Here is a 6,612-nt window from a genome sequence, read left to right as displayed (position 1 = left end):
AAAAATCAGAATACACATTCTTCTCAAATGCTCATGGAACATTCTCAAGAATCGACCACATATTGGGACACAAAGAGAATCTCAATAAATTTAGGAGCGTAGAAATAATCTCAAGTATCTTCTCTGACCACAATGCCATGAAATTAGAAGTCCACCATGGGAAAAGCAAAGAGAAAAAACCTACTACATGGAGACTAAAAAACCAATGGGTCAATGAGGAAATCAAGAAGGAAATTAAAAACTACCTTGAAACAAATGATAATGAAGACACAACCTCTCCAAATCTATGGGATGCTGCGAAAGCAGTGCTCAGAGGGAAATTTATAGCAATACAGGCCTTTCTCAAAAAAGAAGAAAGATCCCAAATTGACAACTTAACCCTCCACCTAAACGAATTAGAAAAAGAAGAACAAAAAAATCCTAAAGTCAGCAGAAGGAAGGAAATTATAAAGAGCAAAGAAGAAATCAATAAAATAGAGACTCAAAAAACAATAGAGAAAATTAATAAAACCAAGAGCTGGTTCTTTGAAAAGGTGAACAAAATTGACAAACCCCTGGCCAGACTCACTAAAAAGAGGAGAGAAAGAACCCAAATCACCAAAATTAGAAATGAAAAAGGAGAAATCACAACGGATACAGCAGAAATACAAAAAACCATAAGAGAATACTATGAACAACTGTATGGCAACAAGTTGGACAATCTGGAAGAAATGGACAATTTTCTAGAATCTTACAGCCTGCCAAAACTGAATCAAGCAGAAACAGACCAGCTGAACAGACCGATCACTAGAAATGAAATTGAAGAGGTCATAAAATCACTCCCTACAAATAAAAGTCCAGGACCGGATGGCTTCACAGGTGAATTTTATCAAACACATAAAGAGGAATTGGTGCCCATCCTCCTTAAACTCTTTCAAAAGGTTGAAGAAGAAGGAATACTCCCAAAGACATTCTATGAGGCCACCATCACCCTCATTCCAAAACCAGACAGAGGTACCACCAAAAAAGAAAACTATCGCCCAATATCATTGATGAATATAGATGCAAAATTTCTCAACAAAATCTTAGCCAACCGAATCCAACAACATATCCAAAAAATTATACACCATGACCAGGTTGGGTTCATCCCAGGTTCACAAGGATGGTTCAACATACGCAAATCAATCAGCATCATACACCACATTAACAAAAAAAAAAAGTCAAAAACCATATAATCATCTCAATAGACACAGAAAAAGCATTTGACAAAGTTCAACATCCATTCATGATCAAGACCCTCGCCAAAGTGGGTATAGAGGGAACATTCCTGAATATAATCAAAGCCATTTATGATAAACCCACAGCAAATATAATCCTCAATGGGGAAAAACTGAAAGCCTTCTCACTCAAATCTGGAACAAGACAGGGATGCCCACTCTCACCACTGCTCTTCAACATAGTTTTGGAAGTCCTAGCCACAGCAATTAGACAAACAAAAGAAATAAAAGGCATCCATATAGGAAGAGAAGAGATCAAACTGTCACTGTATGCAGATGACATGATACTATACATAGAAAACCCTAAGGACTCAACCCCAAAACTCCTTGAACTGATTAATAAATTCAGCAAAGTGGCAGGATATAAGATTAACATTCAGAAGTCAGTTGCATTTCTGTATACCAGCAATGAAACATTAGAAAAGGAATACAAAAATACGATACCTTTTAAAATTGTACCTCACAAAATCAAATACCTCGGAATACACCTGACCAAGGAGGTAAAGGACCTATACGCCGAGAACTATAAAACTTTAATCAAATAAATCAAAGAAGATGTAAAGAAATGGAAAGATATTCCATGTTCCTGGATTGGGAAAATCAATATTGTAAAAATGGCCATACTACCCAAAGCAATCTACAGATTCAATGCAATCCCTATCAAATTACCCAGGACATTTTTCACAGAACTAGAACAAACAATCCAAACATTTATATGGGACCACAAAAGACCCAGAATCGCCAAAGCAATCCTGAGAAACAAAAACCAAGCAGGAGGCATACCTCTCTCCCAGACTTCAAGAAATACTACAAAGCCACAGTCATCAAAACAGTGTGGTACTGGTATCAAAACAGACAGACAGAGAATGGAACAGAACAGAGAATCCGGAAATAAACCCTGACACCTATGGTCAATTACTCTTTGACAAGGGAGGCAAGAACATAAAATGGGAAAAAGAAAGTCTATTCAGCAAGCATTGCTGGGAAACCTGGACAGCTGCATGCAAAGCAATGAAACTAGAACACACCCTCACACCATGCACAAAAATAAACTCCGAATGGCTGAAAGACTTAAATATACGACAGGACACCATCAAACTCTTAGAAGAAAACATAGGCAAAACACTCTCTGACATCAACATTATGAATATTTTCTCAGGTCAGTCTCCCAAAGCAATAGAAATTAGAGCAAAAATAAACCCATGGGACCTCATCAAACTGAAAAGCTTTTGCACAGCAAAGGAAACCAAAAAGAAAACAAAAAGACAACTTACAGAATGGGAGAAAATAGTTTCAAATGATGCAACTGACAAGGGCTTAATCTCTAGAATATATAAACAACTTACACAACCCAACAGTAAAAAAACCAATCAATCAATGGAAAAATGGGCAAAAGACCTGAATAGACATTTCTCCAAAGAAGATATACAGATGGCCAACAAACACATGAAAAAATGCTCAACATCGCTGATTATAAGAGAAATGCAAATCAAAACTACCATGAGATACCACCTCACACCAGTCAGAATGGCCATCATTCATAAATCCACAAATAACAAGTGCTGGAGGGGCTGTGGAGAAAAGGGAACCCTCCTGCACTGCTGGTGGGAATGTAAACTGGTACAGCCACTATGGAGAACAGTTTGGAGATACCTTAGAAACCTATACATAGAACTTCCATATGACCCTGCAATCCCACTCTTGGGCATCTATCCGGACAAAGCTCTACTTAAAAGAGACACATGCACCCGCATGTTCATTGCAGCACTATTCACAATAGCCAAGACATGGAAACAACCCAATGTCCATCGACAGATGATTGGATTCGGAAGAGGTGGTATATATACACAATGGAATACTACTCAGCCATAAAAAAGGATGACATAATGCCATTTGCAGCAACATGGATGGAACTAGAGAATCTCATCCTGAGTGAAATGAGCCAGAAAGACAAAGACAAATACCATATGATATCACTTATGACTGGAATCTAATATCCAGCACAAATGAATATCTCCTCAGAAAAGAAAATCATGGACTTGGAGAAGAGACTTGTGGTTGCCTGATGGGAGGGGGAGGGAGTGGGAGGGATCGGGAGCTTGGGCTTATCAGACACAACCTAGAATAGATTTACAAGGAGATCCCACTGAATAGCATTGAGAACTATGTCTAGATACTCATGTTGCAACAGAAGAAAGGGTGGGGGGAAAACTGTAATTGGAATGTATACATGTAAGGATAACCTGACCCCCTTGCTGTACAGTGGGAAAAAAAAAATAATAATAATATAATCGATGTCATTCCAAGTGAGGTTACAGGCTCGGGTGAGTCTGAGAAACTCCTTTCTATATTTTGTCGGAGTTTCTGAAAATGCCTCCAATTTTCCTTCTCTTTGACCCATCTCAGAAACGGGAAACGGCCCACGAACTCTCGGCGGCCCCTCGGGTCCGGCCACCTCCCGGAAAGGAAACCTATCGAGTACAAGGAGGGGAGGGAGGGTGGACGCCCGGAGGAGAACGCTCGGGTCGGGACTGGGATTGGGAGACCAGGGGGAGGCAGCACCCGATCTGGAGAAATAAGGGGGTGGCTCGTCTGCCGGATCAAGATCGGGGCGGAGTGGGGGGCGAGGGTTGGGTTAAGGGGCTTTTATTTCTAGAAGGTCTTGAGGTCATTTTCTTTGGTGGAGGGGAGAGGGAACCAAAGAGGACTTGACGGGTGGACCGTCTTTGCCAAGAGAAGGTCGATGCCCACGTGCCCGGCAGGCCTGGGCACGGGATACCTCCGACCATGCGCCATTCCGTTCGAGAAAGTTCCTAGGGTCTAATGAGACGCTGTATTCGAAAATGCCAAACTCAGGCCCACGGCTTTGGTTATCCAACTGATGTTGTGGCCACGTGGGAGTGCAGAGCTGTGCTGACTGTCGTGTTTTAAGATGGTTCAGGGAGTTCCCGTCGTGGCTCAGTGGCTAACGAATCCGACTAGGAACCATGAGGTTGCGGGTTCGATCCCTGGCCTCGCTAAGTGGGTTGAGGATCCGGCGTTGCCGTGAGCTGTGGGGTGGGTCACAGATGAGGCTCGGATCCCTGTGTTGCTGTGGCTCTGGCGGTGGCCGGTGGCTACAGCTCCGATAGGACCCCTGGCCTGGGAACCTCCATGTGCCACGGGAGCGGCCCTAGAAAAGGAAACAAACAAACAAACAAACAAACAAAAACCCACCTGCAGACATGGATGGACCTAGATGCTAGGTGAAGTCCTTCAGTCAATGAGACACCGACATCAAATGCCATCACTACATGTGGAATCTAAAAAAAAGGACACAGATGTGGCTCGGATCCCGAGGTGCTGAGGCTGTGGTGTAGGCCTGCAGCTGCAGCTCTGATTCAGCCCCGAGCCTGGGAACGTCCATAGGCCGCCACAGGTGTGCCCACGAAGGAAAACAACTGTTTAATGAACAATGAAGATTATTGCAAGGCTGCATCACACGATCCATGCAGAGTACCTGACAGGCAGGCTAGCTTAGAAGGTTCACTCCTGGAGTGCCCATCATGGCTCAGCAGAAAGGAACCTGACCAGGATCCCTGAGGATGCAGGCTCCATCCCTGGCCTTGCTCAGTGGGTTAAGGATTCGGTGTTGCAGTGAGCGGTGGTGTAGGTCGCGGAGGCGCCTTGGATCCTGCATGGCTGAGGCTGTGGCGTAGGCCGGTGGCTACAGCTCTGCTTCAACCCCTGGCCTGGGAGCCTCCATGTGCCACCGGTACGGCCCCCAAAGTCAAACATACACAATAAAAAAATGGAATGTGCACTCCTGTCGCACACCTCTCTGCGTCAGGGTCAGAGGCCCTCCCCAGGGCACTGCTTCCTACGGTATCTGTCTTTCCTGAGGTTTATGTCTACAGTTCTTGCTGATGCAGGGTTTCATTTGACATTCAGCACATTTAAGACAAAATGAGGCCCTTAATAAACAAACAAACAAACAAACATTTGGCATTCCCATCGTGGCTCAGCGGAAACGAATCCAACTAGGAACCGTGAGGACGCGACTTCGAACCCTGGCCTCGCTCTGTGGGTTAAGGATCTGGCATTGAACATGTGTGAATTAACTGAATCCTAATCGCAAAGCAAAAAGGAAAATCAGGTGCAGAAGAGAGCCATCAGTTGCCATAGCACCCGCCTTGAATCCGGAAAAAAAAGGACTCCCTCAGTGAATTTCAGCTGTTGGGGAAACGTAGTTAAAATCCCCCAAACCAGAAAATTCTGCCCATGGAGGCAGCGGAGAAATGATGCTATCATTCGATAAGCCTTAAACCGGAATGTGGCGCATGTGTCACAAGAAATCAATCCACAAAGACGGCAAAGACAGAAAGAAATCGCCCCCTTTCATACATAACCCCGCAGTTACAACCCATCACACACAACATCTTTTCTTTTCTTTTCTTTGTTGCTTTTTACCGACACCCATATGGTGACTGGAGATTCTCAGCCTAGGGGTCGAAATGAAGCCACAGCAACGCCAGATCCGAGCTGCATCCGCGACCTACACCATGGTTCATGGCAACACTGCTCCTTAAACCCACCAAGCAAGACCAGGGATCGAACCCCCTACCTCAGGCTTACTAGTCGGATTCATTTCCACAGCGCCACAACGGAACTCCCCACATTCTCAAGATAAATGATACCTAGTCCTCCCATGAGAACACTCCCTGGCACCATGGATCCCACATACTTTATCCTGATCTTATCTACCAACTACGGTGACCACCTGTCAGCTAACTGCCTTTACCCAGAAGAAAAACAAAACTTCGCTCGTTCACAAGAGGAGGCAGATTTGTACCTTGGAAGAAGGTGTGTGCTGACTTTAGGCACCTGCCCTTCCACAGAAACTGGGAGGGGTGCTAATTCTCCCGGTGCTGACATTTTCAAAGAATGGGTCTCAGGTCCTTGAGACACACGCCCCTGGGCCCTGAGCCCAAGGGTTTCTGTCTGTTCCTTGTCCTTTGAGGGATGCGCCTGTGGCACATGGACGATCCCGGGCCAGGGATTGAATCCCAGCTGCCGCTGCGCTAACAGTGGATCACTTCACCCACGGTGTTGGGTTGGAGATCAAACCTGTGCCTCCACAGCGACCTGAGCCGCTCCACTTGAATTCCCTTTTTTTTTTTTTCCCCTTGTCTTTTTAGGGCCACACCTGCAGCACCTGGAGGTTCCCAGGCTAGGGGTCCAATCGGAGCTAGAGCTCCCGGTGTAGACCGCAGCCACAGCAGTGCCAGATCTGAGCCGCGACTGTGACCTACACCACAGCTCACGGAAACACCGGATCCTTAACCCACTGAGCAAGGCCAGGGATCAGACCCGCCAC

The sequence above is a fragment of the Sus scrofa genome, chromosome 4, assembly GCF_054392235.1.
Source record: "Sus scrofa isolate SSC_HxYL_T2T_F1_AM1 chromosome 4, Sscrofa_HxYL_maternal_Yorkshire_Landrace_v2.0, whole genome shotgun sequence".
Classification (NCBI taxonomy): Eukaryota; Metazoa; Chordata; class Mammalia; order Artiodactyla; family Suidae; genus Sus; species Sus scrofa.
Note: the sequence above shows the minus strand (reverse complement) of the source record.